The sequence below is a fragment of the Balaenoptera physalus genome, assembly GCF_965194825.1.
Source record: "Balaenoptera physalus genome assembly, chromosome: 5".
NCBI lineage: Eukaryota > Metazoa > Chordata > Mammalia > Artiodactyla > Balaenopteridae > Balaenoptera > Balaenoptera physalus.
Window position 1 is genome coordinate 18,575,560 of NC_138884.1, and position 23,654 is coordinate 18,599,213.

The following is a 23,654-nucleotide window of genomic DNA, read 5'->3' on the forward strand; positions in this document are numbered from 1 at the left end:
ATTTTCAACTTCATGAGGCGTTTATGAACAGTCATGAAGTGAATGTCCTTTGCAAGAAGGTGAGAGAAACAGTTCTTCGTAAGGGGCAAGGGGCAGACTGGCCATAACAAAGGGCCATCACGCAGCTCAGCTCCCTGATATTCTGGTCAAGATCCTGAATTCCCATAGCAGAAAATCATCACTGATGCTGGTAGGTCCTGAAGGAAAGCACACTATCACGCCCTGGGCAGTTCCAGAGTATAATCTTGCACTGTCAGCTATTACAATTGCTGGCAGCTAAAACAACTAAGTTCTCAGGAAGATGAGAGAGAAAACTCAGAGAGTCACATGCTGGCATCTCATTAGCTAGGTATCCCACACAAAGACTTTCCCTATAAAACAACTGTTGAAGTGGAAAAAGAAGCATTTCCAAATGTTTGGTGAAAGTGCAGAGGATGGCACATGCATGGAGACAAGCTGTACAATCTCAGACATTAACCACAGGCAGTATCTCACCTACTGAAATAATTTGCTTTCTTTAAATAAGAAAATTCTAATACCCACCATGTTTCTCTTTTTACCTTGGTTTCCAGGAAGCTCAGATTTAAATGTAATGCTCATTTGCAATCACTTCACTAGCCTAAGTTACTTGGTACAATTATTTCCCCCTTCCTCTATGTGGTTTTTATCATTTATTTGTATTTTATCAGTCCTTTTGTCTACAGTTACATTGTTATAATCTTCCTTACATATTTTTTGCCTACAATAAGAGTACAGTTCGAAAAATTTTTGTAACGCCTGAAATAAAATTTATATACACTGTAACTATTAATAAAATGGCATTTTATTTTCTGAAAAAGCATCAGAAAGAGTTTAACGTGGGAACCTTATCCATTATAGAGTAACATGCTAGACATAAGCCGCCAGTGTGTGACTGAGGAAAAAAAAAAAATCCCTATTTGAATTCACGGGATTCTCTACTACATTATACAGACATCCCCTTCTCCCCACACCGACAAACACACCTATGATAGGAATCCTTCTCTTAAAAGTCAGTTGAACCCCTTTAGGATTCCGATTTTTAAAAGCCATGTGACTTCTTCCCCAGAAAAACATGAGCCCTCGAATCCACACACACAATGTTTAACACATAATTTAAGGTGTTCACAGACCCCTCACCCCATCTGGGTTCCTTCTTGCCAGAGAAATGACAGGGAAGATGGTCGGTTTCTACTGCAGGAAGCCACATGGAGTCCTTCCTGCACCCAACATGCCCAGCAGTGCAGCTCCACGTGGAGCTAACCCCCCGTCCCTGTCCCAGTGAATCACCACCAAGAGGACCAGTCTTCTGTCAGAGACCAGAGTCCCAACACTGGTGGGTGACAGTGGCAGAATGAAGCCCCGGTCTCCTGACCCCACCAGGAGCTCTAATGATTTTCACCATCTTTACCATTAAGTGATATAGATTTTCTTTTCCTGAAGAGACGCATTCTAACACTTTACCGCTGTTGTGGAAGAAACAGATTAGATATATGCAGCATCTTATTTTTAACCACAAAAAAATTCACACAGTGCTTCCCTCAGTCTCTCCCCTGATTTGAACCATTTATTTTCCAGTTTTGAGAAATAATGGACCTACATCACTGTATAAGTTTAAGACCTACAGTATAATGGTTTGATTTACATATGTCAATGATTACCACAATGGGTTCAACTAGCATGCAACTTCTCATACATAGATACAATAAAAAGGAAAAAAAAGAAAAAGGAAAACGATTTCTCCTCGTGATGAGAACTCACAGCATTTACCCTCTCAACAACTTTACTATATATATATAGCAGCGTTAGCTCCGGTCATCATGTTGTACGTTCCACCCCTAGTACCTCATTGTCTTATAACGGGAAATTTGTGCCTTTTGACCACCCTCCTCCAGTTTCCCTCCCAGCCACTGGTAACCACAAGTCTGATCCTTTTTCTCTAAGTTTGGGTTGGTTTTTTTTTTTTTAAGATTCCACATATAATGAGATCACACAGTATTTGTCTTTCTCTGTATGATTTATTTCACTCTGCTTAATGCCTTCACGGTCCATCCATGTTGTTGCAAATGGAAGGGTTTCCTCATTTTTTTATAGCCGAATAATATTCCATTGTATATTCATAAAAATATATTGGCCTATATAGTTCTCTTTTCTGGGAGTGTCCTTTCGTGGTTTTGGTATCGGGATAACAGCGGCCTCATAAAATGAGTTTGGAATTTTTTGGAAGAGTATAAGAAGGATTGGGGTTAATTCTTCTTTAAATGTTTGATAAAATTCACCAATGATTTGAATTTTTTGAGGACTTTTTCCACTAAGTCCGAAACCTTAGTACTCGCCCTCAAAGACAGCTGTTTGTTTCTTCTTTCCCCCATCACTGCCTTAAAATCTTTCCTGTTGTTCCCTCAGATACAATTGCAGTTATCAATAAATGGTACTTATTTCTTTTTATTGAGCAAGGTATCTCTTACCATAAATCAAAGCTTACATCACTCCCTCGTGTAAGACATAAATTTAGAGGGTTTTATATAGCATGTTAGGGTAGACTAGTAAATCACAATGGTCTTGAGGGTAGTAAAACAAATGGATGCAAAAAGAAAGGGAGGGAGGGAGGGAGACAAAGAAAGGAAAAAAACCACCAACACTAAACAGTCCACCTAGACCAGAATTTTCAATCCCAATCATAATATTAAATTCAACTAAAAAGAACTTTTTTTTTTTTTTAAAGAAATACTGTTGCCCAAGTCTCATCTGTAACTAATTTACTCAGAATTGCCGGAGGTGGGAGCTGGACATTGGATATTTTAAAGCTCCTGTGTTACTCCACTGTGGAGGCCAGAGCAGAGAAACACCCAACCCAGCCCTTTTGCTAAGGGAAGTGGGGGGCAGGAAAGAGCATCAGGGCAAAAACAGAGGTGGTGCCTGGAAGGCTAAAGGGATGTCCCTGTGTGTCCCTTTTTGCTGGTCCTCCCAGTAACAATCACTAAGTTGACGCAACGCCAGGTGTCTGCAGGGCATCTGTTCTCTGAGCAATCGTGGGGACAGACAGCAGCCCATGTAGCACAGGGGACAAGAACATGGCCCCCAACCTAGTCTCCACCCTCTGGGGTTCTGGGTGCAGATGTCCCTTTCACTCATGGGTGTGATAAAGGACAACACTTCCAACAGCTGTTCACCATCACTACCACCTCTCACTTCAGAGCATTCCTGATGCCCCAAACTCCCCCTCCCTGAAGGTCAAGGTGGAACTTGTCCCCTACCTTAACGAGGCAGGAAGCCCCCCTGCCCCCCAAAACACAGGCCTGGGACAGACCAGGGGAGACAGAGCCAAGACTGAGGGAAAGTGAGCATGACAGCCGGCTCCAGCTCAAGGGTTCTGAGCAGAAAAGGCGCGTGCAGTAAGCCAGAGGCTAACCCTCTGATCTCTGTGGCGTTGTGAGCACCCTGCCTTCATGGAACAAGCAGGAGGGCCCCGCATTCAACACAAACAAGCTAAAAGAATTTGCAGCCATTCGCCCAGCTGCGGTACAGGAAACGCCCCAGGCCGACACAGCCCTCCTTCCTTCTCAAGCTCCACTCAGCTGCTATCAGTTGCAAAAATCTTTCTTTTAAAACTTGATGACAGGTAAGCCAACCTCCTTCCTTCCTAAGGTTCAAAATTAGCTGCCAAAGCAGGACCTTTGTCAGGAGTCGTGAGCAGGGCTGTTCCAGGCTATCTTACAGGTACCGTCAATCACTGGACCTTTCAGGAAGAGTCAATACTTAACATGTATTTGTTGAGTGAATGAACTGGACCCCAAGAAACACATTCAAGTATATGTATAAAAAGCAGTCTGCTAAATTTACAGCTACAGTACAACCATCATAAAATGTCCTGTTGAAGCTTTTCATTATATATCTTTATTAGCGAACCACTAACCTAGTGTCTCTCACTCACCCTCATGTTACATCAAGAAGGGATGAGGACTTGAATAGACATTTTTCCAAAGAAGACATACAGATGACTAACGTGCACAGGAAAAGATGCTCAAAACTATAAGACACTGATGAAAGAAATTAAAGATGATACAAATAGATGGAGAGATATACCATGTTCCTGGGTTGGAAAAATCAGCATTGTGAAAATGACTATACTACCCGAAGCAATCTACAGATTCAATGCAATCCCTATCAAACTACCACTGGCGTTTTTCACAGAACTAGAACAAAAAATTTCACAATTTGTACAAAACACAAAAGACCCCGAATAGCCAAAGCAATCTTGAGAAAGAAAAACGGAGCTGGAGGAATCAGGCTCCCTGACTTCAGACTATACAAAAAAGCTACAGTAATCAAGACAGTATGGTACTGGCACAAAAACAGAAATATAGATCAATGGAACAGGATAGAAAACCCAGAGATAAACCCACGCACATATGGTCAATTTATTTTTGATAAAGGAGGCAAGAATATACAATGGAGAAAAGACGGCCTCTTCAATAAGTGGTGCTGGGAAAACTGAACAGCTACATGTAAAAGAATGAAATTAGAACACTCCCTAACACCATACACAAAAATAAACTCAAAATGGATTAAAGACCTAAATGTAAGGCCACACACTATAAAACTCTTAGAGGAAAACATAGGCAGAACACTCTATGACATAAATCACAGCAAAATCCTTTTTGACCCACCTCCTAGAGAAATGGAAATAAAAACAAAAATAAACAAATGGAACCTAATGAAACTTAAAAACTTTTGCACAGCAAAGAAACCATAAACAAGACAAAAAGACAACCCTCAGAATGGGAGAAAATATTTGCAAGTGAAGCAAGTGACAAAGAATTAATCTCCAAAAGTTACAAGCAGCTTATGCAGCTCAAAATCAAAAACACAAACAACCCAATCCAAAAATGGGCAGAAGACCTAAATAGACATTTCTCCAAAGAAGATATACAGACTGCCAACAAACACATGAAAGGATGCTCAACATCACTAATCATTAGAGAAATGCAAATCAAAACTACAATGAGATATCATCTCACTGCAGTCAGAATGGCCATCATCAAAAAATCTACCAACAATAAATGCTGGAGAGGGTGTGGAGAATAGGAAACCCTCTCGCACTGTTGGTGGGAATGTAAATTGATACAGCCACTATGGAGAACAGTATGGAGGTTCCTTAAAAAACTAGAAATTGAACTACCATATGACCCAGCAATCCCACTACTGGGCATATACCCTGAGAAAACCATAATTCAAAAAGAGTCATGTACCACAATGTTCACTGCAGCACTATTTACAACAGCCAGGATATGGAAGCAACCTAAGTGTCCATCGACAGATGAATGGATAAAGAAGATGTGGCACATATATACAATGGAATATTACTCAGCCATAAAAAGAAACGAAACTGAGTTATTTGTAGTGACGTGGATGGACCTAGAGTCTGTCATACAGTGAAGTAAGTCAGAAAGAGAAAAACAAATACTGTATGCTAACACATATATATGGAATCTAAAAAAAAAAAAGGTCATGAAGAACCTACGGGCAGGACGGGAATAAAGACGCAGATGTAGAGAATGGACTTGAGGATATGGGGAGGGGGAAGGGTAAGCTGGGACAAAGTGAGAGAGTGGCATTGACATATATACACTACCAAATGTAAAACAGATAGCTAGTGGGAAGCAGCCGCGTAGCACAGGGAGATCAGCTCGGTGCTTTGTGACCACCTAGAGGGGTGGGATAGGGAGGGTGAGAGGGAGGCTCAAGAGGGAGGGATATGGGGATATATGTATATGTATAGCTGGTTCACTTTGTTATAAAGCAGAAACTAACACACCATTGTAAAGCAATTATACTCCAATAAAGATGTTAAAAAAAAAAAAGATGCTCAACATCACTAATTATTAGAGAAATGCAAATCAGAACCACAATCAGGTATCACCTCACATCTGTCAGAATGGCTATCATCCGTAAGTCTACAAGTGGGGGACTTCCCTGGTGGTCCAGTGGTTAAAACTTCATCTTCCAATGCAGGGGGTGTGGGTTTGATCGCTGCTCGGGAAGCTAAGATCCATATGCCTCGCAGCCAAAAAACCAAAACATAAAAAAACAGAAGCAATATTGTAACAAATTCAATAGGACTTTAAAAATGGTCCACATCCAAAAAAAGCTTAAAAAAAAAAAAAAAGTCTACAAGTAACAAATGCTGGAGAGGGTGTGGAGAAAAAGGAACCCTCCTACACTGTTGGTGGGAATGTAAATAGATACAGCCACTATGAGAACAGTATGGAGGGGTTCCCTAAAAAACTAAAAATAGAGCTACCATATGACCTAGCAATTCCACTCCTAGGCATATATCCAGAAGAAAAAGAAAACACGTACATACATATATGTTTGTGTGTGTTTGTGTGTGTATACATATATGTACATACATATATACATACACATATGCACACAATGGAATATTACTCAGCCATAAGAACGACTGAAATAATGCCATTTGCAGCAATGTGGATGGACCCAGAGAGAATATTATGCTTAGTGAAATAAGTCAGACACAGAGAGAGAAATACTATATATCATATGTGGAATCCAAAAAATAATACAAATGAATGTATATGCAAAAAAGAAACAGGCTCACAGACACAGAAAACAAACTTGTGGTTACCAAAGAGGAGAGGGGAAGGGGGAGGGACAAATTAGGGATATGGGATTAACAGATACTAACTACTGTATATAAAATAGATAAGTAACAAGGATACACTGTATAGCACAGGGAACTATACCCATTATCTTGTAATAACCTCTAATGGAATATAATCTACAAAAATAGTGAATCACTATGCTGTACACCTGAAACTAACACAATATTATAAATCAACTATACTTCAATTTTAAAAAAGGGATGAGGGATTGACATATACACACTACTATATGTAAAATAGATAAGTAATAAGGACCTACTGTATAGCACAGGGAACTCTACTCAGTACTCTGTAATGACCTATATGGGAATATAATCTAAAAAAGAGTGGATATATGTATGTGTATAACCAATTCACTTTGCTATACAGAAACTAACACAACACTGTAAATCAACTGTACTCCAACAAAAATTAATTTAAAAAATAAAATAAAAAAAGGAGATGAGGACTAATGTGGGAGATGGTCTCCCAGCATCCTCCTCTTGCTCCTTTTGGTAATAAGCCCCCCTACTGTTAATCAGGCTCGTGGCCCCCCTGGTAAAGACTACATTTCCCCGGCTCCCTTGAAGCTGGGTAGCTCCTATGACTAAGTGATATGATATGACTTAAAGTGATGTCATCTTCGGGGTCACTTTCTTAAAGACACAGCCACTTGCGCCACTGGCTGAGACACAGTAGCAAGTGGAGCTATCTGCGCCAGGAGTGGAAGAAGGCAGAGCCACCCCTCCAGCCCTTACTACTCACCTCTGCACCTCTGCACTATGATCTGAGGACCACTGTACTTGGAGGTACCCTTGTCACAGAAAGGTATTAAACCACATCATGACTAATTCCAGAAGGAAGCAGAGAACCCATCTTCTAGCCTTAACTCCAATCTTTAATTTGTTCGGGGCAAGCCTCTTAAACCTCCCCCCTTCCACAGTTTCCTCCTTTATAAAGAAGGGGACAAAACTACCTGCTCAATCTTATTAATAAGAAGAATCAAATGCAATATTAAAGTATAAATGTTTTGGAAAGTTATATGAGGCGGCCTCTGAATGAAGATGATATAACTGGAATCCAGGCACGACACACCTGTGGAAAGTACTGCCCCAAAGGAAATGAGGTTTGAGTCATACCACAATACTACAATTTTGGACAAGCTAAAATGGGAGTTCAGCATAGTGATGAAAATATTTTAAAATATATTGAATACTTACAAATACGATTTGTATGCACTGACTGCACAATTATGTCCATTAAAACTAGTTACACACCAGGAGAGATAAGTGAGGCGGCCCTGTGTGGTGTAATGAGAACTAAACATGGTTCTAGCCCCCTCTCACCAGGTCAGGGCGGGGCATTCCTGGGAAGGAAGGCAGGGTCCTGAGGTTTCTCCCAGTCAGGGCCACTGCCAGCCCTTATGGCACTCTGGGGCATTTTAGAAATAGGCTTGGCTTGCTTGGTTGCTTTCATGACAAATAGAAAAAGGCAACCCCTTCCTCCAGGCTGACCCATCTCCACGGCCTTGGAGGTTGGAGAGTGGGCTACGTTTCAGTGGATTCAGCCAGGGGGCCCTTTTGCCAAGAAACACCCTACAACTGTACACAGGGCCTTGTCGCAAATTTAAAGTGCATATGGCATCATTATCAATAAATGTAGTTGTACCTAATGTTTCCTGGGGATCCCAATTCTGGAGGGAATCCACTACCTGTCACTAAATCTGCCAGAATTCCTTCACTGGAAACTGAAGTATATTCCATTTCAAAGAAGAATAGCTTCTCTGAAATGGAATAGAGTGAACGCTTTTTCCCATTTCCCTTCCGTGTGCTAGGGGAAAAAAAAGGAAAGCTGCAAGCATTACAAAAAGACAGGTTGGAGGTGAAGGCTTACAGCCCAGTACTCCAAGCAGAGTGAACACTGAATGAAAAGGCTAGAAGACAATGGCCAAGCATCAAAGTATTTGCAAGAACAATGATGCGTCCTTCAATTAAATTCTTTTGCTTAAACTAATCTTTCAGTTCTTGTAATGTTCTCAAGTGAAATCCATTTACAACTCCCAAAACAAAGCCAACAGACACCTAGAATTTTGCTTAATGGACCTAAATGATGAGTGTAGAATAGGCACAGCGCAGCCATCTCTCCCAGAAAGACACTCCTCTCTCACTCCCCCCTCTCCCTCCACAAGGCCCCCATCTCAGCCCTTCTAACTCCCTGAGCCTCCTCCCACTTCAGGGCCTTCCAGAAGGGTACCCCTCCCCTCGAAGGGCTAAACCTCTGGATCCCCGGATCAGCTGCCGGTATCACTTCCTCAGAGAGGCCTTCCCTCCCGCCTAAACTGCTCTTCCTGTCATTCTCTTTCATTGCCCCCGTGCTTTGTTTCTCTCTCCATCGCAATGTATAAATTTGTTTCCTGCAGTATTTATGTATTTATTCCCTGCTCCCTTGGAGACGTAAACACCAATAAGCCAAGAATCATTTTGGTTTTATTTACCGTTTTATACCCAGCTCAGTGACAGTCACCAAGTATGTATTCACTGAAGGAACGGAGGCCGGAAGAGACCTGAGAATGAAAAGGACAGTGATGGGCCCAGCCCTAGAGATTTAAGTCAAACAGCTCAGGGCTGAGCCCCTTTTTAAGTTCCACAGGTGTCTGAGATGCATAATGCCCTACTGAGAGGAGCACTAACCTGACATTTTCCTGGCAAAATAGTATACTGAAATACCAAGTCAATTGCTCTATTTGAAAGAAGTCTGAAGAAAAATTTACAGTAATGCAACAATTTCTGATAAGCACAATGTGTCCAGAAAGCAGCAGGCTTACAAGTGGTGCCTATGCTCTACTCTCTTATACTATTTCCAGACATGTTGACTACACCACAAATGACTGTAATAAAACCTACCCACGATATTATAGTTTCCACAAGCACACTGAAAACCTATTTTGTGAATGAACAAGAATCCACATATACTGGCTAATTTAGTTCTTAAAACCGTTTTGCCCATAACTAATCCTGCGCTCCCTAATCATGCAAATGTGTCTCTGCAAAACACCAAGGTCCAAAATCCCTTCCTTCGTAATGCAACAAGGTCCCAGACTGCTTACCTCAACGTCTGTTAACATGCCAATTTTTCCCCATAAAATTTTCTACTTCTAGTCCCTACTATAGACATCAAAGCTTTGGCGTAACAACAGAAATGGTGACTGATGCAATCCAGCCCTGCCTACGGCATCTCGTGGTGATCGCTACAACATAAATCATTACAGGCTGATAAAGACAAATGGGGGTGGGGAGGCAGACTTATGAATTTAAAATGCACGGTCACTACTACTATTAAATACCAGGTTGTCATTTCAGAGTTCCCTCCAACAATGACTCAAGCTGCATTTTTACATTGCTTTCCAATTTTTTTTTTTTAATATAAATTTATTTATTTATTTTTGGCTGCACTGGGTCTTTGTTGCTGCGTGCAGGCCTTCTCTAGTTGCGTTGAGTGGGGGCTCTTCACTGCGGTGCGTGGGTCTCTCTTCGTCGCAAAGCACAGGCTCTAGGTGCATGGGCCTCAGCAGTTGTGGCTCACGGGCTCACTAGTTGTGGCTCGCGGGCTCTACAGCACAGGCTCAGTAGTTGTGGTGCATGGGCTTAGCTGCTCTGCAGCATGTGGGATCTTCCCAGACCAGGGATCGAACCCGTGTCCCCTGCATTGGCAGGCAGATTCTTAACCACTGCGCCACTAGGGAAGTCCCTGCTTTCCAATTTTATCCCTCCCTAAGCACAACAAATTATCACTTCCAGCCTTCATCTAGCTGACTAAATGGCCCCTTGCATCTCTTTATCCCCTTTTTATTTCTGGAACTGTTTTTCTCATAGAGCCATTCACTCTGAAATTTTACCAAAACAACTGCCAACTGCCTGAACAATTACTTCATTTTCAAGAAAGTATTTTAGCAGTGGCTTGATATCTCAAAGCACAAATGAGTTTTACAGTCTTCAGTTTCCAGAAGTCATTTGGTGTCATTCATCTGTAGTTTACAAGAGGAGAAGCAGAGAAATGAGCTGAGCTGCCTGAAACTTTAGGAATCTCCTGCCTAAACCAGAGTTCTGCTGAGGGCCTTATTCTTCAGTCTTGTAAGTCAGACTCCCAGGTTCCTCATCTTCAGTTCAGTCATGAGCCTGCCATACCCACAGCACTTTCGGAGGGAAAAAGGTCCCAGGCTGGTCCATGTACCCAGGAGGCAAAGTTTTCTGTATCAGGTGACGGCCCTGCTCCCAGCTGACTGGACCAGAAGCGAGTGTGTGACCAGGACAGCCAATGTGAAGACAGTTCGGCAGGGCCTTTCAGAGTCAAGAGGATGGAGCGACGCTCAACTGCTAACGCTCCCAGTTACTTTAAAAATAAAGAGATGACAAGACATTTTAATGCCTACATTGAATAAATTAACATTTCTAACACCCAAACACTTCTGACTAATTATGCTCTTCATAAGACAGTTATGAGATTTATAAAACACATTAATTCATAGGGCACTACAGGCAGAATGACTATTAATGAGAAACAAATTTAAATTTGGATGATGAATGCCATCTTCTTTCAATCTTGCCAGTTTGTCTCTGTGACTGAATGTATAAGTTCCTGCGGAGGTGACACTAAAGGGATAAATTTGAGGCCCTTCACGAATGTGAAGCCCCAGCTGAATGGTCTTGCAGCCAACCACCTCCACCATCCTCCTTGACCACACACACACACACACACACACACACACACACACACACACACACACACACACACACACACACACACACGCTGAGGCCCCCATGGCCAGCAACGGAGGACAACGCATTTAAGTCAAAGTTCTCCTTACACGGAGATGCTGGTAATTAGCGAGACACACCATAAGTCATCCCAGCAGGTTTCAAGGAGGAAACGTTAGTCACAAACCCCTGCTGATGACATCCCCAATGCTGCCTTGGGTCTAAAACAACCTGTCAGCCCAGTACCGTAACACCGTTTATACCCTTAGACAGTCCTGAGAGTCCCACCTCCCTTGCCACATGTAACCTGTATGATAACCCAGGTGCCTTGGGACCAAGAGAGCCTAATGCCACAGCTTTTCTGAAAACCCTTGAGAGGCTGCCCCTTTGCAAAATTTACACAAGCTGGAAAACCTCAGGGGGCAAACAGAACACGGTGCTTTTCCATTTCACTTAGCAGATCATCCCCACCTTTATGGTTTTCTTGCCCTTTCCTTCTAATCATTTTGCTCTCAATCCCCCAGCTTCTCTCTTCACTAAGAAAGTCCAGTGCGTAACTCTTGCTATTTCCGGATTCTCAGATGCAGAGATTTCCTAACAGTGTTTCTAGGGACAAGAAAAACACTACGTTAAATATACACATTGATTCTTAGACTCACCGGAATTTCAGACATGTTTTTTTTACAGTTAATGTCTTAGAATGAAGAAAATAAGGTAAGTGTGTCTACTTCAGTTAGGGAGAAGGGGTGGAATTAAAGCAGGAATGACCAAATCTGGCTGGCAGCAGAGTCCTAGGAAATGTCACGCAGGGCATTTGACGGCTGCAGCAAGGTAAGAAGTAAAACAATGAGAATCAAAAGGAAGCAAGACAAAGACCTTGGAACTCTAGACAATGCACATGCAATCTCTAGAGAATGTTTCCAATTTCCCAGACCCCGGAACAAGAACTTGATCCAAACACTAGGTAGATTTGCAAGGCCTTTCTGGTTGCACTTTTCCCTCACAATGGTTTCTTAGTTCCATATTAACCCAACCCACTTAGCTCTTGCTTCTCTTGCATTCCATAGAATCTGCATCACTCCTCAGAATTGTATCTCTGCTTTCCTCTTACAAATTAAAACCTCAGAGAAAAAAAGGAATTGTGGAGGAGGAGGAGGTAAGAAGTGACCTCTCATGAAGAGCACTTCCAGGGCCTGAGCCCAGCGCCTGAGAAGCAGCCCATGTTTACACAGACCATACGGAAGGGGAAACCCAAGGCTCCTGGAATTGGCTCTACCTTGAGATAGTTCTTTGGAACATGGGTGATTTGACATTTCAGAACCTGATGGGTCAGGGAAGAATTTATTGTGAAGCATCTTTACCTAAGGTCACTCTGACAAGCACTGATAAAGAAATTAGCTGGATGTGGTGCCCAAGAGACACTGAGGATGTCAAGATGAACCAAGTACAGCCTCGGTCCTCGTGGGGTCCAGATGCACAGTCTCACACAGGTGGTGAAAGCCTTTCTGGGCCTCAGTCCTCTCTCAACATGATAGGGTTGATCAGATGGCCTCTACTGCCATTGCCATAAGACATCTCTATAATTCTATACCATGCTTTCTATACTTTACCTCCCCAATGGCAATTTTGATCAGTACTGTCCCAACAACAAATGGGAAGAGATCATTTCCAGGCTGCAGAAAGAGATAAAATCTGGGTCCCTCTTTCCACGAAATAATGATACAGACTCTAATTTCCAAACTCTTGAATACTAGATATGGGGAAGGACCACCTGAATCTTTAAGGAAGAATTAAAGGGCAAAAGAAAAGGTGTATGTTTCACTTTGTACCAAAGTAAATTTGTGGAGCCCACTATTCAAAGAAGCAAATACCACAATATATGAATAGATACATAAAATGATTTAATCAGAGTTGGACATTAAAGGTCATCTCATACCTATGACTTCATCTAGTCTGGCCTCTTCATTTTATGGATAAAGTTAGGCACAGAAAGATTAAGTAATTTTCCCAAGGCCACCCAGCCAGTGAAAGGCAGGCCAAATACTAGAACCCAGCCAAGAATGATCTAATCATTCCAAAAAGGTATCAGAGGATGCTAGCAGAGTCTGGGGTAAGCTCCTAGTCTCTGGAGGCTAATGTCAAAGAGGACACAAGCCCTCCCACAAAGCACCGCTTACTGTTCCACACAAGCCAGAACACTGGGCTGATTGGTGCAGGACACATATATCTTTGGCTCCCATATTCACACATTTCCATCTGTGCCAAAGGTGGCCCAAGTCCCATAAGGCCCAGTAGCTGACACTCCTTCCAAAACAGGCCAACAGCTCCCAAGTGGTTATGACCTTCTCAGGTTCCAGGATGGGTTTCCCACCTCATCGCTGTTATCACACCGCATACAATGACCTCACCAAACCTCAGGAAGCCAGTGCTGCCGTGCCAGCCCACCAGCTTAGCGGCAGCAGCTGCCCGAACACATCACCCTAGGCCCTCACTTGCTGTTCTGGCAATCGGGACTGTATCTGTGCTTGTTTGGGGTCTAGCCCATCGTTTTCAAAGCTTAGAGCTGGATAGGCCCCAGATATCCAAGAAACCATCTGTTACAAAACCCTCCCTCCTCCAACTTCACGTCAAAACACACCACAAAAAAAAAAAACAAAAAACACACACCACGGCATCTCCCACCGTCCCTGGTTACGCAAATGGGAATTAGCGAGAGCCTTGTGAACCAAGGATGTGGAGCTCTCACGGGCGACCTTGGAGAGGACACCACCCACGCTGACCTTGTCCAGAAACAAGGGAGCCACCAGTTTTACATCAGACATCCTGAAACAAACACCTTCACGTACTCTGTCTGGCGGCATTAACCACAGCAGATGCTAGAAAAATACATTCAATTTGCTAAGTCCTAGAATTTGAACCATGTCTCCATTTCAATTTACATTTAGTTTTCTTTAATAGTCACTTTTCAAAGCAAAAGTCACAAGTATTAAAGACAAGGTAGGAACGATCACACTAATTACACACTAATATCCCAGACCTAAAACAGCAAAAACTTAACTTTCAAATTAAGAGCAAAACCAGAATGAGATTGAGCATTCTTTGAAAGCCACTCCAATCGTATTACATTTAAATTCCAAGTAAACCCCAAGCAGTTACATTTGTATAATAATAGTCGTAATAACTAACATTGAGCATTCACTACGGGCCAGACTGCACTAGCATCTTTATATGTATGATCTCACTGAATTTTTCTAACAGCTCTATTATCATCTCCCCCATTTTTTAAGTGAAGGAGGCATATGTAGGGTAACTAACTTGCCAAAGGTCACGTCAATAAAAAGCAGCAGGGTCAAGGTTCAAACCTAGGTCCCCGTGACTCCAAAGCTGGTGTACTTAACTTTACTCCACTCGGGCTTGGGGTCTTTGGTGTGTAGGAGCAAAAACTAAAACTGCATTTTAATTTATTGAACCGCATCCCTCTGCATTTTAAGAGGTTCTGTGTAAATGACTGCCCTGAAAATTTTTATAGGCAAGGAAGGGAAATTTGCACTCTTCTACCAAGTCTGTAGCACAGATGTCAAGCAGCTGTGCAGGAGCTGGGGGGACGAGTGAACTGTGTGCCTGGCAAAGTTATATGCGCCTCTGTCTCAGGCTTGAAATTTTTAAAAGAAATGAGAAGCCAAGGAGATGGGAGGGAGACTCTCATTCTAAATTCTGCAGAGAATGTTAAATAAACATGATCGGCCCCATACGGCTCTGACAGGCAGTCGGTTAAAAATAAGAAACCGTATCCCTTACTAACCTTCCCTTCTTCCCCTAATGAGCACAGAAGTCCATGAACACACACACAAACCCTATTAATATTAGCCTATTTAAACCTTAAATTTTTAATTGTTTAGTCTCTTTGGGGGGATTCATTCGACAAACATTTGGCTTCACTTTTACTTCTGTCGCTATGTTTTTACTGCAGGCGTCAATATGACTTTCTCCTGGGTAGCGGCTCTCAGACAATATCGATAGTCACAAGGCAGCCACAGATTTACTGCTGAACAACTCAGATCAGAAGGACGGAACAATAAAGCTACAGGCCACTGGGCCTACTTACTGGTGAGCAAGCTCAGGTCACGTGCTTGTGATGTTTATGATCTAAGCCAATGTCTTTCCTTGCTCTCTACCTTCTCTAATTCTTCACAGTTGACTTTCATTTCATAGAGTCTTACCAAGCACCTATTCTGTGCTGTCTGCAGTGTTAGAGGCTGGGAATATTATGGTGAGTGAAATAAGCTTATTGCTTAGTTGGAAAGGCAGAAATGAACCCAATAAGAACACAAAGGAGTGAGTGATTTACAAAGGAGCACTGCGAAGGAACACAGATCGGTGAGTACCGTGGCGGCCTTTACACACGGCTGCAGATTCTGATACTCCTCCCACTGAAAGGGGAGGTCTGTGTCCCCTCCTCGCGAATCTGGGTAGGCTCCGACAGCTTCAGTCATTAGAGTAGGGTGCAAACGATGCTATGTATCTTCCAAAGCAAGGTCACAAAAGTCATGCTTCTCACTCCTTTTTATTTAATGCTCAGTCTTGGAGCCCTGAACTGCCGTGTAAGCAGTCTGACTATCCCGAGGACACCCTGCTGTGAGGAGGTCTAAGCCACATGAAGGAACCCTGGGTAGGAGCTCTGGTTCACAGTCCCAGCCGAGCCTGGTCTCTGAGTCGCCCCAGTCCAGGCCCCAGACACACGAGTGGAGATGTGCCCAGATTACTGCAGCCCCCAGCTGTTCAGATCTTCCCAGCTGAGGCTTGTCTTCCCAGAGGAGAAACAAGCCCTCTTCAGTGTGTCCGAGTTCCTGGCCCACAGAATCCAAGAGCATAACAGAATGGTTGTTTAACAGCAGGAAGCTTTGGAGTGCTTTGCTACCCCGCGGTAGACAACCCAATCAAAGGTAGTGTCTATAATAAAAGAGCCTGCCTTATCCTGGCAAGTCATACAAGCACTCTCGATGAAAGTAACACTGGAGCTGAGAGCTGAAGGGTGAAAAGGCTTCCAACAAACAGAAGGGGAGGGGATGGTCCAAAAGGAATAAAAGTAGGTTGTAGCACAGGCCCTGCGGTCAGAGGGAGCACGGCTGGCACAGGAAAGCAGCCAGCTGGCCAGAGCACAGAGGGAGGAGAGAGCAAAAGGCTGGCGAGCTAGGCAGGGGCCAGACGGGGTTCAGGGCTCTGGTCTCTTACTCGTCAGCAGTTACAAGTTCCTGAAGGGTTGGTTTTTGGTTTTTTATAATTGAGGCAAAATTCACATAACATAAAAGTCACTTTTACGGTTGAATTATGTCTCCCCAAAATGCATACGAAGTCAAAACCAGAACTTCAAAATGTGACCTTATTTGGAAATAGGGTCACGGTAGATATAAGTAGTTAAGATGAGGTACTTAAGGTAAGTCCTAATCCAATAGGACTGTGTCCTTATAAAAAGGGAACATTTGGACCCAGACAAGCACACAAGGAGAATGTCACGTGAAGATGAAGGCAGAGATTGGCGTGATGGGTCTGCGAGCCAAGGAATGCCAAGGACTGCCAGCAAACACCAGAAGACAGGGGAGAGGCATGGGACAGATTAACCCTCACAGCCCTCAGAGGAAACTGCCAACCTTGATCTCAGACGTGTGGCCTCCAGAACTGTGAGACAATAGATGCCTGCTTTTTACATCACCCAGGTTGTGGTACTTTGTTACAGCAGCCCTGGGGAACTAATAATAATCACCATTTTAAACCACTTTAACATGTGTGATTCAGTGATTTTTTAGTATCTTCAAAATATAGTGCAACAATTACTGCTATCCAATTCCAGAACATTTTCATATTGGAAAAGGAAATCCTGTTCCCTTCTCTCCCCAGCCGTGGCAACCATTAATCTCCTTTCTGTCGCTGTGGATTTGCCTCTGCTGGACATTTCATATAAATGGCATCATACAACACATGGTCTTTTGTGTCTTGCTTCTTTCACAAGAAAGATGTTTTCAAGGTTCATCCATGTTGTAGCATGCATCAGTACTTCATTTCTCTATATAGCGGAATAATATTCCATTGTGTGTATTTTATTTATCCATTCATTAGTTGATGGACATTTGAATTGTTTCCATTTTTTGGCTATTATGTATAACAGTGCTATTGACCATTCCTAGACACATTTTATATGAACATCAGTTTTCAGTTCTCTGGGACATATACCTGGGAGTGGAATTGCCGAGTCAAATGGCAACTCTATGTTTAACTTTTTGAGGAACCACCAAAGTGTCCTCCACAGTGGCTACACCATTTTCATTGCCACCAGCAACGTCTTAGGGTTCCCTGGAAAGTTTTAAGCAAAAGGGGTAAACATCAGAACTGTGCTTTGAAAAAATAGGAATCAGCTTTTCCGAAAGAATGTGAGTTGATTTGGTACTGCTGGGTCTGACATGCCTTTTAAAACATGCAAGTGGAAACGTCAGGTAGGAGAGGCTTAGACAAGAGGTCAGTCAGCTCTGAGTTAAAATTCGAGACTCAGCAGCCTAGAGCATGGACAAGATTCCTTAAGAGAAAATACAGAACGTAGAAAAAGAGAAGCTTGGTCTGATCTTTTAGGAGCTCCAAATGAATGGTGGGAGAGAGGAAAATTGAGTCTGAAAAAGGAGCAGGATAAATCAATGGAACAAAACTGTAAAACTGGTAGATTAAGAAAGAGGAAAGAGACAAAAGACAAAACAAACAAACCACCAAAAAAAAGAAAGAAAGAAAAAAAAAAGAGACAAAATTGTAATAAGAAACAGAAGATCTGAAAAGAGACTAAATCCTGATACTTTAAGAATCAGATAAATACCATTTTACATTTTACTTCTTCCTACATTTTTCCTTCTTTTTCCTTTTTTTTGGAAAGGGGAGCATGGTGGAGAGGAAGCAGTTTAGTTCCCTCAGTCTTAATGTTGTGAGAGGTTAAACTACTCGACCTTTTATCAGAACTGGTGAATAAGTGCTTTTCAGTCTGGACATCAAACCTAATTTAAAATAGACCTCCTATAAGGGAGCTGCGTGGAAAGAATCTGGTTAGGTACTTAACAAGTTCCTATTTCATCAAAGCATCTGCAAGCCACGGAAGACAGTCGCACACCACTTCAAAGTAAGAAATCCACAGAGATTAAAGTGGGAGAAAAATCGTTCCCCTACACACTCTCCCTGCTGACAAGTACGTATTTAATGACAGAGGCAAATCAAAAGATGAGAATCCTAAGAATAAACCTATAATAACATCTTCTGTCCCATTTCAAAATTATAGTTTAGATTATTTTGTTCCTCAAAAGCCGTATCCAGAGATTATAAAGCTCTCTTGCAGCTAATCCTTTCAGGCCTACATTGCAAGGAACTGAATTTTAACTTTGTAACTAGGTGAACAAAGGACTTTCCCGGTTAAATAAACATTGCCTTTAGAGGAGCAAAGGAATGAGTCTCTGCTGAGGCCATGGCCCTCTTTGGATACATCTGAATACAGGCCTGTGCCCTAGGTTAGCTACACCTTTGGTGACCTGCAACACTAATACAAAATAGGGGAATGTAAAATTGCATTACACTGAATTACTTTATTTGAATAAAACACACAATTCCCATGTTCACTCTATATTCACATCCTTTGAAAGATTTAATGTTATCGATTGATAGAAGATGTATCCTCCCAGGGTAAGTTTGGAAACTAGCTATTTAAGATAAGTCCATGTCAGGCAGAAATCCAACTGACATTAGGACCTAGAAGATATCTTCTTTTGCTTTGTATAAAAACTATGAAATTGGTTCCAGTTACATTAGAAAAATGAATCACATTGGAAAAAGTAATAAAATCACTGCAAGTATTAACCACAATCAGCTACGTACGCTGGTATTTGTGCCTGGTACTTGACATGTGTTATTCCAAGGGTATCATTATCCCTGTCTTACAGACAAAGGTCCGGAAGTGCAGAAACTCCAAATCTTGCCTCTGGTAACACAGAATTGAAATACAAACTGTTTTTTTTTTTTTAAACCAGAATATAACTGCCCCTACCACACTAGGCCTTCAAAGACCTGTTGTGGGAATTTTCAGAATGTTATTGCTAAGTACAAATAGAACTGCTGCATGATGATGAGAAAATAAAGTCAAAAATGAAAGACGGTGATCTTCCAGAGGAAAAAATAATGACTTAATACTTATTTAATAAAGTAATATTTTATTACTAAGAGTTCTACAAGAAGTTGTTACATGATTTAAGTTTTGTTGTTGCTGTTGGGAGGTATAAACATTTTAGATATGGGGAGTAATTTTCATGTTGTTTTAGATGTGGGAAGTAATGAAACAGCCAACCTGTTATAAAACACCATTTCCCACAGTACATAAGGAGAAGGCCTCTCGATGCCCCTAGTTCAGAGAATCAGTTTGATGTTGGTACTTAGACTATAAGAGAGCAGTAACTAAGGCTAATTAGTACTGAATGGGGTAGAGCCACAAATATTAACTCATTCATTAATTCTCACCACATGTCCCTGAAGCAAGTATGAGCATCCCTCTTTCACAGAGGGAAAAAAAAAGTTACAAAAACGATGGCAACCTACACCCAGAAAACTGTTGTCCCCAACACAAAGGACAAACACTCCACTGAAGACTTTAAATTCTTCATATATACAGAGGCATGGGTGAGCATCTTTTTAGACACAAAAACTACACTCATCCCCAAACAACAGTGATTGAAAATCTGTGGTATTCCAGAAGGCAAAATATGATTTGAAAGCACTGAAATATAATAATAATAGTAATAATAATAGAGGGTGGAGGAAAAAATGTTAGTAATTGTTGAATGTGTACAATCTGCCTGACACCATTTCATTCTACGTACCTTGTGAGGACTAACACATTAATGCCCATTATGAGCTTGTGAAGCAGGTACTATTACTTCCCTCCTGGATCTGGGAGTTGCCCAGAGTCACACTGAGAGTTCAGAGCAGGATTCAGAGCTCGTCCGGCTCCAAAGTCCATGCTCTTGACCACGCCATTCTACAGTTAAACAAGGCACAACTTGTTTTCACGTTCAACCTGGGATTAACCACACAAGATTGAACTTATTTCACCAAGGAGAGGAAACAAAAATCCCTTAATGCTTTGCACTCAACCCTGTTTCCAGGGCTCCTTCTGACACACGTCCCGTGGACCTCTGGTACGATAAAATGCCAAGCCAGATCTGGTCCACTCCAGCTCTAAAATACTCATTTGTATCAAAAATACTCATTCACACTTTAATGGCTTCATCCAACCTATTACTCCCTGAATGCAATTTCCTCTTGAATACATTTAATAGCTTCTTTGTGAATGAATCCTATTAGCACAATTTATTCATTCCTTCTGAAACCCTGTGTTTGGAGGCAGAAAAATAGCTTGTTGGAATATTATGTTTATTTCATACAATACACATCTTCTCCTAAAAGAAAAAAATACCCTTGCCTAGTTAGATCTTTACATACCAGATAAGTCATAAGAGGAGACTTATAGGGCTTCCCTGGTGGCGCAGTGGTTGAGAATCTGCCTGCTAATGCAGGGGACACGGGTTCGAGCCCTGGTCTGGGAAGATCCCACATGCCACGGAGCAGCTGGGCCCGTGAGCCACAACTGCTGAGCCTGCGCGTCTGGAGCCTGTGCCCCGCAACGGGAGGGGCCGCGATAGGGAAAGGCCCGCGCACCGCGATGAAGAGCGGTCCCCACACCGCGATGAAGAGTGGCCCCCACTTGCCACAACTAGAGAAAGCCCTCGCACGAACCGAAGACCCAACACAGCCAAAAATAAAATAAATAAATAAATAAATAAAGTAGCTATTAAAAAAAAAAAAAAAAAAAAAGAGGAGACTTATACTACCACATATAATTTTTTGGAGTAGTATGTTTATAAGAAATAAATCAGTAAGAGTGGAAACACTTCATATCTAAGTGTCTCTAAAGGATATTCCATAAACCAATTATTCACTCAATCCAAAATCACTTGTTACTCTATCAACCTGTGGTTCAAGGACCATCCACATGACAATCACCTGGAGGCTGCTGTTAACACAGGTGAGACCTAATGAGTTCTATTCCCAGTGAAGAATTCTGTGCCGCTCACAAACGGCGCACACAAGTCTTAGGTATCCTGAAGTTCGAGAACCACGGTCCTCTATGGCACATCTACAGGATTCAAATAACTCTGCACGGCGCTTATCTCAGCCCCTTAACTGCTCTCCCTGGTTCTACCCTTCTCCCTATCCCCACACACCTGCTATTCTCTATAAACAGAGGGCTCCTTTCTAAAGGTCAGGTCATGTCGCTTCTCTGCTCAAAACTCCCCAAGCGCTTCTCATCCCCTTCATGGCCATAGCTCTGAATGACCTCCCGCTTTGTCTTTCTGACCCCTTTCCTACCACGCTCCCCTCCCCTCGGCCAGTCACCGACCTGCTTCCTCTCACACCTGGCCACCTGAGGCGGAGCCTTTGTGCCCTGCAGGTTCCCTCTGCCCAGACTGCTCTCCTGCAGGTACCTGCACGGCCTGTCACCTCACTTCCTGGGGAGTCTTGTTCCAGCATCACCTGGCCACCCTATCAAGGACCACTCCCCCCATGCCCACACGTACACTCTTTCCTGATTGTATCCTCTTTAGCACTTACCAGTAACTGAAATACTTACCAATTTACAATACTTCTGTATCTTTATTAGTTGTCTGTTACCCTCACTAAAATGTAAGCTTCAAAAGAGGCAGGGATTTTTTTTTCAATCTCTTTTGTTCTTAAATGTAACCCATTTGGCAGAAGTCAAAAAGTACTCATTGAAAGAATGAATGAATATCATAAATGCTCGAATAAAGGTATCAATGGAGTGTTGTAGGAATCTAGAAGAGAGACAACCAATTCCTCATGGCAACAGCCCACCTCCTCTCACAGAAGGTAACACAAGCTGGGTTTTGAAGGAAGAACGGAGAACACCCTCTAAGAAAAGGAAGGATATTCTACATGGCAACTGGCCTGCAATCTTCAAAAACGTCAACGTCGGACTTCCCTAGTGGCACAGTGGTTAAGAATCCGCCTGCCAATGCAGGGGACATGGGTTCGAGCCCTGGTCCGGGAAGATCCCACGTGCCATGGAGCAACTAAGCCCGTGGGCCACAACTACTGAGCCCACGTGCCACAACTACTGAAGCCCACGTGCCTAGAGCCCATGCTCCGCAACAAGGGAAGCAACTGCAATGAGAAGCCCGCACACCGCAACGAAGAGTAGCCCCAGCTCACTGCAACTAGAGCAAAGTCCACGCACAGCAACAAAGACCCAACGCAGCCAAAAATAAATACAATAAGTAAATAAAAAATTTAAAAAGAAAAAAAAGTCAATGTCATGAAAGACAAGGAAAGAACGAGGAACTCTTCGAGACTGAAGGAGACTAGAAAGACGTGACAGCTGGGTGTGGTGCTCGATTCTGAACTGGATCCTTTCGCTCTAAGGACATTATTGGGAAAACTAGAGAAACCTGGAGTCCATCGTTAAAGGTATATATAGCAGTTCTTTTTTAGTATTCTTGCAACTTTCCTATAAGTTTGAAATTGTTTCAAAAGAAGAAAAATGGTGGGAGAGGGAGGCTAGGAAAACACAAAAGGAACCAGAATTATATGAGTAAGTGTAATGCACTAAATAATCTGTGAATTAAATGCCCAATGAATAAAATACGAGGAAAAAGGACTACTTCTTCCAAATGTTTCTATTCCCCTTGCTCCCCCATTCCTCCAAGAAAAACTTTGGGCCTATATCATCTTGGCTTAGAATCAGGCCAAATATGGTCATTTTTCTTTAATGTAACACAGATAAACCCCCTGGATTACAGTGGAAACACAGCATGCAGCAGGACATCTGTCTGTATAAACTCTGTAGTAAATGACATCTCTCTTCTCCCTACAGAGCAGAGGCTTGATCCCCATGAATTGCTGTAACTCAAAACATACTTTTTACATAAAAATGATGATGGGGTTGGAAATAGAAAAAGTAAATCTTTGGACTGGATTGCTGTTGTGAGCCAAAGAGAATGATTAAATATAAAACGGGGAAGGGGGGGCGAGCGGGAATAGCACTGGGATATAAAGAAACAGATTGACATAGATTTTTTTTTTTTGAAACTGGAAGTTACAGGCAACATGCCTAGAATTCAGATAC

General features: G+C 42.3%; 1 protein-coding gene and 1 long non-coding RNA gene across 3 annotated transcripts in view; one reads left to right on the forward strand and one right to left on the reverse strand.

Moving 5' to 3' along the window:
- TSPAN5 (tetraspanin 5) overlaps positions 1 to 23,654 on the reverse strand; it is a 170,095-nt gene that overhangs the window by 114,906 nt on the left and 31,535 nt on the right. The window lies entirely within an intron of this gene.
- Positions 12,876 to 21,190, forward strand: LOC309660854. The gene is made up of 2 exons (XR_014263682.1): positions 12,876 to 15,814; positions 16,911 to 21,190. It is a non-coding gene; the product is annotated as an uncharacterized lncRNA (long non-coding RNA).